This window comes from Arvicola amphibius, chromosome 3, assembly GCF_903992535.2.
Source record: "Arvicola amphibius chromosome 3, mArvAmp1.2, whole genome shotgun sequence".
Taxonomy (NCBI): domain Eukaryota; kingdom Metazoa; phylum Chordata; class Mammalia; order Rodentia; family Cricetidae; genus Arvicola; species Arvicola amphibius.
The window spans coordinates 42,179,352-42,192,362 of record NC_052049.1 but is presented as its reverse complement, the minus strand read 5'-3'; the positions used below and the strand labels follow the sequence as shown (position 1 = coordinate 42,192,362).

Below are 13,011 nucleotides of genomic sequence, written 5' to 3'. Positions count from 1 at the left end.
GGAAACAGAAATGAAGGAACAAAACACCCATCCAAAAGACAAACTCAGAAATAGACACCTAGATCTATAAATACCCTCACACTAAGATGACTAGAGGTTACCATAAGAACACAAGAAACAACCACTAAGGCAATATGATATCAACAGAATGCAGCTAGCCTACTATTCCAAACCCTGAACATTCCAACACAGCAGAAGCACAAGACAAAGACCTTAAACACAACCTTAAGAAAGTGAGTGAGGTCTCTTACAAGGAAATGAACAAATTGCTTCAGGGTAATTAGAAAAATAAAAACGAACAATTAAAGGAAGTTAATAAATCCCTTAAAGAAAGGCAAGGAAAAATGAACAGTTGAAGGAAACAAACAAAATGATTTAAGACCTGAAAATGGAAATAGAAGCAATAAATACAATACAAACTGAGGGAATTCTGGAAATGAAAAATATAGGAAAGCAAACAGGAAACACAGACGTAAAGGTCACCAACAGACGCGGGGAGGTCATGGTTCATGCTCTTATTCCCAGCACTCAGGAAGCAGAGGCAGGCAGATCTCTGTGAGTTCAAGGCCAGCCTGGTCTATAAGAGCTAGTTACAGGACATTCACCAAAGTTACACAGAAAGATCCAGTCTCGAAAAAAAAATTGCCAACACAATACAAAAAATGGAGGAGAGACTCTCAGGCTCTCAGGCATTGAAAATACAATAGAAAAAATATAAATGCACCAGTCACAGAAGGCATTAAATCTAAAAGGTTCCTGACATACAACATCCAGGAAGTCTGGGACACTATGAAAAAATCAAATGTAGGATTAATAGGAATAGAAGAAAGAGAAGATTTCCAACTCAAAGGTCCAAAGTTTCTCAGTTAGGATTTGTGTTGCTCTTGAGATTTCTCCTGAATTATTTAGGAAAATAGTTTCTTCATTTTTTTTTCTATACAGAAAGGTTTGTTTCTTACTGTAAAGCCAACCCATTTACATTTTTGGTAGTAATTTAAGGATACTCATCACCTGAAGGAGAAATGAGAAATTAATAATTAAAAGTAATTTCACTTTAATATAACTGATGCCATTTTCTAGTTCATAGAAAATATTACACCCTTCACATATGGGCTGTACAGAGCAAGAAAACAGGTTCAGGCTTCTTATATTCTTCATTTTAAGACACATTAAAAGAGACTATCATTTGTAAAAAACTGTCCACTAGAGAGTGTTCCAGAAATGTGGTACCAGGATGGAAGGCAGCTGATAACTTCCTGCTATATGCTAACCACCATACACCACAATTTTACTGTCATCTTTTGATTGTAAATTACCCTTAGTAATCATAATCCAGGGTGGAATTGAGAGGTTTTAATGACACAGACACCCACACACGGTATACACACACAGATAAACACATACAGGTGCACACACAAATACACCATATACATAAAAATTGAAATAAATTTTAGAAAGAAAATCTCATGACATTTTGCAAAGGAACATAACAAAAACAAATGCCTTACTTTTTCTAAATTTGAGCAGCTCTATACATTTGCTAGTTCAGTAAATATCTACTAAGCGGCCTGACCAATTAAGTAGTAGACTTATGTCATCTCGCTTTTTTCATGACATTAGCATCCATATAAATTGACCATCAAATCTGGTTGACAATAAGTCCTCATATCCACTGCATGCTTCCTTGTGCCTTCTTTCTCATGAGGATGTTTAGTAGCCTCCTGCAGTGACTCTTTCTTATCTATTTTCTAAAATTCTTTTGTAAACTCAATCAGAATTTTTGTTAAACAGCAGCTTGGAAGCATATTGGCTTTCCATTTCCTTCATGTTAAAGGTAAAATTTTTAAAGTTTATATAAAAGAATATGCTATCCTTCTCAACCCTACCTTTGACACTTTACCATCATATTTGCTTTTAGATTCCACAACTTCTAGATCTTTCCAGTGTATGTATCTTTTATCTAGTCTTTCTTGTCTAAGTATGGCTGTCTTCTTGCAATAGCATCATGCATACAGCCCTTTCTGTTTGTCGATGGCTCTGTTCATTTTCCACAGCTAAGCTCAGTTGCTACCTTCTCATCTCAGAGGATGATTAAGTTCTCATCTACTATGGCTTAAATGTGTCTCCAAAGCATGAATTGAAAAATTAATCCTCAGTTAAATCTTGACTGCTGAAATCTGTAGAGTTTGGAACTTTTTCACGAGGGCTCTAAATCTATGAATGGATTAATGTTGTTAACCTTGGAAGTGAGTTTCGTAGTAAAAATACAAATGAATTCAGCTCTCTCTTGACCACTTTGGTGTCTGTCATCTTTTACTGCCACATGGAGTGATGTAGCAAGCAGGCCCTCTCAATATGGGGGTCTACCAACTGTGGACTTACCAGGTTCCAAAATTGTGTAATAATAATAATAATAATAATAATAATAATAATTTCCATAACATTTCTAATACCCAATCTAAAATATTTTGTTATAGTAGCTTAAATTAGAGACACATTCCAGGCCACATTAGATAGGATTCCTATCCCAACATTCATTATTCCATAAAAAATGATTTTATCATCATGTTAGATAGTCTCATTTCTATGTTATAAGACAATTGAGAATAACAATCATTTCATGTAGTGCCAGTATGCAGCATAATGACTATAAATCCATGGGTACATAATGATTTAATAATCTCATGAATGAATATTGCTTACATGAGTATACTCTCACATGGAAGACAGAAAAGCCAATAAAAATAATTTCTTTATACTATTCCCACTTTCAGAGTACCTACTCCAAAGCCATATCTTTTAATTTGTGTTTGTTTGTTTTAATCCTATTCTAAAGAAATAGCTGTGATATTAATTACAATGGCTGGTGATTTAACTCAAAGTTTCTGGCTTAGCACTTACTCCATTCCGGAAAAAACAACAACAAAAAAAATACAGCAATATGTTATTCAAATGTCCAAAACCACACAACCCTGCAGATGGTAGAATTTCTTTAAATGACTTCACTAAATTTTGTCAAGTTTGCTAAAACATTCTATGTATTTTGTCTGCAATCCTTGCATTGACAAGGGAGCATTGGCAGGCTGGTGATAAACGAGTTCTCTGAGAATTTCACATTATTCTTTAAAATGGATGTTATGGGATTATGAAATTGCCTTTCTTTGTAAACATAATTTCAGAACATATCTCAGTGTTATCTTCACTAAGTGTAAAAAAGAACATTTAGGAATTATTCATGTAAGCATAGGCTAAAATGCATTGCTAGTCATTGATTGATTTTGACAGGAAAGCAACATAGCCAATGTTCTCCATATTTAGCATGGACCTCCACTCCACTGCTCCACAGGAAGCAAGACTTATTGTCTGGAATGAATGAAGTGGGGCTTTACTTGTGCTGTAATGCTGTAAGAATGCCCCTCTCTAAGTGCTGGATACAGTGTAAGAAAAATGTAGCAGTGATTACATGGACAATTGTTCTCATTTCTGAAGATGACTGACCAATAACAGATAATAGAGGGAACAGTAAAAGATACCACTTCTCAATAAGTATGAGAAGGTATCACTCTGCATCAGAAACCAAGGGTACTCAAAGCATGACCAGTTAATACCACAATGATTAGCAAAAAGTGAGTTGAAATGTCCCTACGGAAACAGGAAACCCACCATACATACCATAATGATCTGCCTTTCAGTCCAGATCAAAACAAGTGACTCCTGATAGGTAATCATGTTCTGTTGTCCAATTTCAGTTATTTTCACGGATTTTAGCTTTTGAAATGCCCTGGCATTCCTGAAATGATGTACTTTGTGACAGATTCTATTATTGGTTTCTCTTACATTCATGTTAAACATTTTTCTTTTTCTGTCTGTGCCTTGCCTCAATAGCATACAAAGTACAATTTTTTGATTAAGAATGTGTCCTGTTCCAGGAGTAGGGGAGGCAATGCTCTCTGTTCTTTTGAATTTTCTATTACTGCTTGCAAAAAGAAAATGTTCCCGTGTTTAATAATATTGTCCATAAGAGAAGATATAATTATATTTTTGATAGCTTATCATACTGACAACACTGTGTTTATGAAATAATCAGGAGAACAGGGTTCACCTGAATACATAGCAGTAGTGTAGTATATAAAATATTAATGATACTATTGTCGAGGTTTTTAAAGTAAAAGCATGTGTTCATGAAGGTATATCAGAAGAAATGTAACAAAATACTAAGATATATTAATTCAGTAATTTCTAGAAATAAATGGCTATTTGAATACAAATATTTAGTGTCCATAAATATTTCCTTTGAAAAAAAATTCATCTTGGATTATTTGCACTCTTATAACCCCGTCACTTGAAAAGTAGATGTAGGAACATCAGGCAATGACATCTAAGCTCAGCTATTCAATGAGTTCGAGGTCAGCCTGGGAAACATGCTTGCCTGTCATGAAAAACAATCTTTTGTCTTTATTTGATTTGATAAATATGAAAAATTAGATATCCTGGTCTCTGAAACAATATCATAATTTGTTTCCATCAATTTGATGTGTATTTAGAAGCAAAAAAAGAATGTTTCTATGAAGTTTATTGTTTTTATACAGAAGTCCATCACAGAAAACCTAGAAGATACAAGAAAATAGAGTTTTGAGAACGCTGGGAAAAGATCAAAGAATTAAAAAGTAAAGAACCTTCATTTTCTTCCAAGGTGAAAGCCTTCTTGAGATTATAGTGTATGATGTCCAAGCCATCAATGGGCTGATCTCCTGGCTAGAAAACTTCCCCTGAGTTGCTAATAAATTTGCATCAGATATGAATCGTTTCTAATACATCTCTGTTTGGAGGCCCAAATTTCTGAGAGAAGCCTAGAAAAAGTGACTGAAAGGAAATAAGGCTGAAAAAGGAGGCAGAGCTGTTGCTATAAAGTCACCACACTAACTACATTACAGGAAGATATGCTCACTGCGCTAGAAGCTAAGTTTAGCTTGGAGACATAACATTATGACTACAAAGAGGATCTTACATATAAGAACAGAGAAATAAACCCTGTATTACATCAAGTACAGAAAAAATAAAAATTCAGGGGAGTTATTATTTCCTGAGTCAATATCAACAAAACACACCCACTAACAAACCAGAAGAGCAAATTACACTTCTAAAGGTGACACATTAAGTCACATATCATTTAACTAGAGAGTAAAGACAGTAAACTTAATACCTGAAACAGATATGCAGAAGTTTACTGAGGATGGCTTCCCCTGCATGTCTTATAGGAGGCAGTGGGCACTATTGAAGATGACACCACAATTTAAGTGGTAGATGTAGACAGTCACTGTAAAGAACTGCTCTCAGTTATTTAGCATGTGTGAGAAGCATCAGCTTGATGCTTATCTAATCCTTAAAGAAGCCCTTGGACAGGAGATATACTAACAATTCCAGCTCACAGTTAAGAAACTTCATGTTCATAAAGTGGATAAGTAGTTCAGGATTACGCAGTAATAAGCAATTGAAATTTTCATTTCTTTTATTCCAAGATTCTAGAGCAATCAGTGTGTTTGCTATTGATCACTTAACTAACAACTCTTTAATTCTGATAGGAAGCAAAGCAAGGGGAACCCAACCATAGAAGGTTTATTTTGATCATTGGCAACCAAAGAGATGGCGGCAATTTTAAGAGGAAATTTCATAGAATTATGATAAGCTCTCTACATTTCTATGAAACTTAATAAGTGTGATTAACTTTCAGATTTCGGAAATTAGTTTTATATGAAATCTTATTATTTAAGTAAAGTTAAAATAAAGATATACTGCTTGAAGTAACCTATAGTTCAGAAATGTTACCTATGTTTTATCCATTTTCAGATTTAAAAAGAATTCCGGGATTGGACCTCAGATTGAAGAGGGAGCTTTAAGGTGCAGTTGTGTATTTAGTGTCAATGTTTATTTAATAAAAACATTTGGAAAAATACAACATTGGAATAATTGTCAAAGTAGAAAAAGCCTTCTGTTTCCCACAGGGAATGGAATGCTAGTCAGAGCAGAGGGATGTGCCTACAAAGGTTATGAAGACTGCATATTAAATATTCCTCTGTGCCCACCATGGAAGCACCAGTTAAAGGCAATTACAAATGGCTTTTACTTCATAAAAATGCAATATGCTGAGCTCAAAAAGGTGATATACATTCTGCTTAGTTTTCTTTGATGAGGGACCAAGTGTTATTTTTCTATTTTTGTGTTCTGATGCTTTTAAGGTGAACACAAAAATTCAATTGGATTTCTGTAGGAGGGCCTGGATGAAAAGAGAAATCTAAATGTCTTAAAGTAGAAACAATTTGAAATGGGTTATCTCCCTCTGAGTTAAGAATACAATTTTGTCATTATGCTCAGGTATATAATCAGTTAGTAAGTGCTCCAATAACTCTGGTTGAATAACTAGGACTTCTTGAGAAAAGAAACAAAGCCCCATGTTATTGCAGAAAATTAGTTCTTTGGAACAGTAGCTAGAAGTATACACTTGGAGGAATAGTTAGGGCAGAGGCTGCTACCTTAGCCTGTCAGCCTCTGGCTTGGACACCAAATGGGGAAGATAAGTCTTCAAGGACAAACGGAATAGGGTAGTTGCAAATAACAGAAGGGATTGTCATAAACATGCTCATACCAGAAACACATATGAACACGTTTGCATATTTTCACAATGTTATGTAGAAGGAGCAGCGGGCTGCGTCCTGCCACCCGGCTAGCTTTACCCAAAATAATTACACGGAAACTGTATTCTTTTAAACACTGCCTGGCCCATTATCTGTAGCTTCTTATTGGTTGATTGTCATATCTTGCTTTGACCCATATTTAGTAATCTGTGTAGCACCACGAGATGTGGCTTACCAGGAAATATCTTAACCTGCGTCCATCTCGGAGAGGAGAAGCATGGTGACTGCATATGGCGACTGCCTGAAGTGTCTCCCCAACTTTGTTTCCTTTCTCCCACAATTCTGTTCTGTCTACTCTGCCTACCTAATTTTCTGTCTCTTAAAGGGCCAAGGCAGTTTCTTTATTAATAATGAAAGTAACATATAGACATTCCTCCATCATTTCCCCTTTTTCTGTTTAAACAAAAAAGAAAGGCTTTAACTTTAACATAGTAAAATTACATGTAACAAAACAGTTATCAAGCAAGAATTACAGTTACAATATTTAGATCTATTTTATCTTTTATCATAACTAAGGAAAACTATAACTATCTATTTATTTTTTAACTTCATCAAAGACTCCAAAAGAATATAATATTACCTAAGTAAACAAGTCATATGCAACTTTTAAACTCTAGAAATGACAGAGACAACTCGCTGTCTGGACAGTACAAATTTCCTCTGTACTGTTGGGGCATCTATCTTTGGCCTTCAGGCCCATACTGTCCAGCAGACATTTCCATGAAGCAGAAAATTCCAAAGACAGTTTAGTCACTTTCTGCTGTGTCCTGTAGAACGTCTCGCAGACTCTTTCACGAATCAGGGACCCAGAAAGACCAACTCACCCATAGGCAAGTTCAGCAGTCCTCTCTCTGTGGGTTCTTGGTGTCCAGTTTATGCAACAGTCCAGGCAAGAGCAGTTTCTTGCCCATATGGCTATCAAACTCCATAAGGATCCTCTTTAATGCCCATCTTTCTCTTGAAGTAGCTGGTGCTGCCAGGAGCAGACATGTCTCATTGTCATGAAAAACCCTAAGTTATTAAAACATTAAATGCCATATTCTGCAGTCTTTGAAAGATATGAAGAATGCCTATCTGAAATATATCTATGCACATCTAGAAAATGACTAACATGACTACAAGCTTGACTATTTTCTATGATTATCCATTAACAACCTATATTTCCTAATTATACATTACATTTTAAAATGAACTACACAATCACAATAGCTTAAACAAGATCAGAAATACATATACATATAACAAAATTGACCTTAAAATCCATACCAATGTAAACCTTCAACAATGTGAGAACATGCTTAATAATAACAAATTCTCATGATAAGTAGTTTCAGTGGCTATAATTTGACAAGTATCTGGATTTCCCTTGGTAGCTAGCCATTGTCAAATGAGTTTCTTATGCTAATTTAACTACTAATAAACATTAGCATTTATTATTTCAAAATTAATTACTAATAAATGATGTCTAGCTATTATACATCACACTGTGATTGTATCCATTCATGTATATAAGAAAAGAATGGCTTCAAAAGAGTTAAGGAGATCGCAGCAGAGTTCAAAGTGGTATTCCTTCAGGCAGAGAGCAAATGTGGATAAAAAGAGGGTAGGTGAAGTCGGTGAAATAAGACAATATGAATGATGACTCTTGTGGGTCTACAGGGAAGCAGAATTGAATCTGTAGAGCTGAGTCAAACACCAGAGGAGAGGATCATAAAGGGGAGGTAAGAACAGCGTCAGATGGATAGATAGTTGACTGGATACTTCAGATGGAAGGAAGCAGTTCCAGTGGGGACAGAAATAAGCTGAATCACTGGGAACAATCAGGTATTCTCTGCCTATTTGTAACTACTGTACTCTTGGTACCTATTTGTCCCTTGATACAAACTAGGTAATCAGATATCAGGTTTCTGAGACCACTGGCATCATAGTGTTAGTTGCCTTCCTCCTTATGGAACTCCAGTCCAGAGCGGTGCATAGTTTATTGATCTGGTGTATCTGATAAGGCCTTCCGCCTGCTTTTACTGATATAGTTTGCACCTTCTGGCTTATATGTTCAATATTAACTTTGGGAAGTTTGTAGGTATTATCTTTCCTGTTTATGTTTAGAAATAAGCTGTTTATGAGTCTATTATCTCACGGGTGATGCTCCATAGATGGTTTGTCTATGACACAATAAGGTACAAGATCATCCTCTGCTTTCACTCAAAAAGTGCTAAACGTTGTTTATAAAATGAAATTACCAAAGCAAATAGTTTTAAACAGTGTGGAATAACTTAGAGTGGGCCCAGCCTGACCTCTGTGATCATCCTGAAGAGAAAGTTGTCCTTCAGTCAAACAAAACTGATTCTGTAAAAATTAAAACCAGCCTACAGTCCAGAACCCCAGAGAAGCTAGACAACAAAGAGAACCCTAAGAGAGACATACATAGATCTACATAGGAAGAAGAAAAAGACAAGATCTCCTGGGTAAATTGGGAGGAGAGGGGAGGAGAGGGGAGGAAGGGAAGTGGAGCAGAGAAAAATGCATAGTTCAATAAAAGCTATTTTAAAAAGAGAGACGGGAAGTCATGGGAACAACACAGTGTTTTTCCTAAAGATGTCTCTCTTGCCATAGTGACAAGGCAGCTCATTTCAACATCTAATACAGAAGGAAAGGGGCTAATGTGCCGATAAAAACCATTTTCACGTGCTCGCTTCGGCAGCACATGTACTAAAATTGGAACGATACAGAGAAGATTAGCATGGCCCCTGCGCAAGGATGACACGCAAATTCGTGAAGCGTTCCATATTTTTGCCAAGGTGAACTGGGTGTGGTGGTGCACAACTTTAGTTCCAGGACCTGGGAGGCCTGTCTAGGCCGCCACGCAAGGGAATGGCAGGCCCGTGGTGTACATGCCTGTAATCTTAGCACTTAAGGAAGACGAGTTTAAAACCAGCCGAGCTACATACAAAGACCCTGTGTCAAAGCAAAGAGGAAACAAAGCCTGCCAAAGTGAGGCTGACTTCCATGTCATGTTCTTGAGTTGGAGCCAAGTCACCATTTAACCTGTTGAGTGCCTGCTCAAGAAGAAACAAGCTTTTCTGTTTACAATGATGCAATAGGTGGACACGTGTTGGCCACCTTTGGACTGCTGCTGTTACTGATCTGTAACCTGGAAAGGCCCGGGCCTGGCCCAGCCTCCCCACCCTGCCTGTGAGAAGGGCTTGAGGAGAGCTGGATGCGGACTAATAAAGCCAGTGCGATGTCACTTTCAAAAAAAAAAAATCCATTTTCACTGAAGTCTTCATATTATTTGTGTTTTCCAGAGAAATGTTTATCTTTTGTGTATTTTTTACATTTTGGGCTTTAAGGATTCTTCTCATTCTATTTCGTCTTTTAAAGTGGTCTTCTACTAAAGAATTCCCCTACTCAGAAAAGTTTTGACTTCATTATCCCTAGCCCCCCAGGAAGATAACTATAGGAACTAACTATTAGTGGTGTTCAATAAATGGAAGAAGTTAGAAGACAGAATGCTTTGCAATAGCTGACATGATTCAGTATAAACATGGCAAGCATTCCTAGGAGAATCCAGAAAATAATGTCACATGTGAAATATCCCACTCTCTCCCCCTTTCTTCGGGAAATACTTGAAGCTGTGGTTGTCCATGTCCACACAGAGATCAGTCTGAACACACTAGGCAGCTAGCAGCACGGGAGAAATCCAAACATGGGGCTTCGTATCAGTGAGCATATGTGCAATATCCCATTCTCTGTGTTCTTCTGAAGGCGGTCTGAGTGACCCTCTGCCTAAGTCAGCAGCCCAGCAGCTTGGGCTTCTTCATTTTCTCCCTTAATTATTCTCCACTCCCTGCCAGGTAAACTGCTTGGCCCCAATCCTGTCTTAGATTCTGCTTTTGGAGAGATGAAACCAAGGTAACATGAGAAAAACACTTCTAACACAGAACACACTTGGTCTTACTTCAGCACTGGTGGCAGCTCAGTGTGGTCCCCGCCTTCCCTTAGTCAGTCAGACTTTCAACTGACCTCAGCACAATAATGGGCCAAAGGATCTGGATTACCCACAAATGTGACTCAAAAAAGTAACAACAAAGGAAAAGAACCAATATACATGAAATTTCACACCATGCACGCGTGCATGTGTGCACACCACACACACACACCCTACAAGCTATTTCCTCTTTGAAAGAGTATTTTTATAAGGCATGACGTTCTCTATCCTTTTTCAAAAATTATAACAAATATGTAATTCAGTTTCAGCAAGCACTATTTTAAAAATAAAACTACAGAGCAATCTAATTATGAACATGGGCATAAAGGCATAAACAGCATATTAACAGACTAATTGATGTGGCATTGACGGTAGCACATGCCTGTAATACAAGCATGTGGGATGGGAGAATCACCATGAATTTGCAGGATAGTCTCAGCTATATAGTGAAACCCTGTGCCTACTTACCCAAAGGTGAAATAATTGGCTCTAACTTACTTTAAGAACTGGGGAAAAGATTCTGTCTTAAAAGCACCCATAACTAACTACAATAACTAAAATTTCTAGTATTAAAATGCCTATATAGTAATAGTATCATTTCATGAATATTTATGAAACTCTTAGGAAACAGGAATGAGAAAAAATTCTTTAATCTGATAAAGTGTATATGCTAAGGCAGAAATAAGTAGAAAAGGAAACTGAAAAGTGTGAACTCTTCTCACAAGAGTAAAACTTTAATAAAATAGAACATGAAGGATATTGTACTTAATGATGCTACTTTGTGCAGCAGTATATTATGAGAGCTCTCATAATGCAATAAAATCATGAAATGTTACATAATTCTAGAAAATAGAGATGGACAAGCCTCTCTCAAAGATGCTGTGATTATCCATCTAGACATTCCAAAAAAGGCTTAGCAAGTTGTTAAAGCAATAAAAAGAACTTGATGAAATTCTGCCAAGTAAATCAGTTTTTAAAATATACATTCTATATACCTCAAAGAAGCAAATCATAGACTGCAGTAGGAAAACTTCTATTCATAATAATAATCATAAAGTAGATCATTTATCTAAAAAATCATTTAAAAACAAATTAAATTAAATACATACTGAAAAAAAACCACTTCACCAAGCATAGAAGATGGTAAATAAGTTCATGAAAAATTATTTACAAAAATGTTCAATATTATTATCAGTTAATATAATTAACATAAATTAAGGTCAAACATTTCACCATGCATGGAAGATGGCAATTAAGTACATGAAAAACTGTTTACAAAAATGTTCAACATTATTATTCATTAATAGAATTAATTTAAGATCAAAATAAGATGTGACCATATATTGCAATAGCTTAGATTATATATGCTAAATTAGATTATATATGCAAGCAACAGCTCATTGTAGCTGCAAATGTTGCTACTGGGTTGCTGAGAACAGAGGAATTTGGGGAAACAGTTGATAAAAAGTAAAAACTCTTACCAGCCACACGGTTCCTTGGTGTTTATCCAGGACTAAGAAAGGCATGTCCACAAAAACTTATTAATGACTGAGTGCTTCTAACAGTCTTATTTGTAACCACTAAACCTGGGTGCCAGTCAAAGGTTCTACAGGTGAATGGACAAATCATTGCATGTCCATTTAATAAAAACTTCTCGGAATTAGAGAGACACCAATTACCCTTACTTAGAACCCCAGAGGGCATCCTAAATGCATGATGGGAAGTAGAGGAAATCATATACATGCATAATTCTGCTGATAGGATATGCTGAGAAAGACAGACCAGTGGGTCAGAAACATAACTGAGGCTGCCTAGGGTTGATGTAGCAAAGTGGTTTATCTACACAGATGGGCAAGGAAACTTTGGGATTCACTTAGTCTATGCTGACTGCTGTAGCTAAAATATAGACTGTCTATGAACAATTTGATTCTTACATATCTTAGAGACTAAAAAGTTTGGGATCAATGCAGTCACAGATTGACTTGTCTAGAGAGGACCCCTTTCCTATGTCTACAAAGAGCGGAAGACCTACTCGGGCTTCTATCCATAGACATTAATTCCACCCGTGAGAGTAGAGATGCTTTGTCCCAATCACTTCACTGCCATCCTCATTTTCTAATACCTTCACCTTTAATACAAGTGTTTCAACATTTGGGTTTTGAGAGGGACACAAAAGTGTTAAACATATGAGGCATATTCTATATTTTAAAACTATGGTTACTTGTTGTATGACTTCATGTTTGTCTAAGCAATTGTTCATTATATCCGTAAGAAGTACATTTTATTTCATATATGTTATAATTTTATAAACTTGAGTTTAAAACTAGAAAT

The 13,011-nt window shown here is 36.2% G+C and overlaps 1 non-coding gene across 1 annotated transcript; it reads left to right on the top strand.

Annotated features, from left to right (window-relative positions):
- Nucleotides 1-9,377: 9,377 nt before the first annotated feature.
- Nucleotides 9,378-9,484, top strand: LOC119810989. The gene has a single exon (XR_005284910.1). It is a non-coding gene; the product is annotated as a U6 spliceosomal RNA (small nuclear RNA).
- The last annotated feature ends 3,527 nt before the right edge of the window (nucleotides 9,485-13,011 follow it).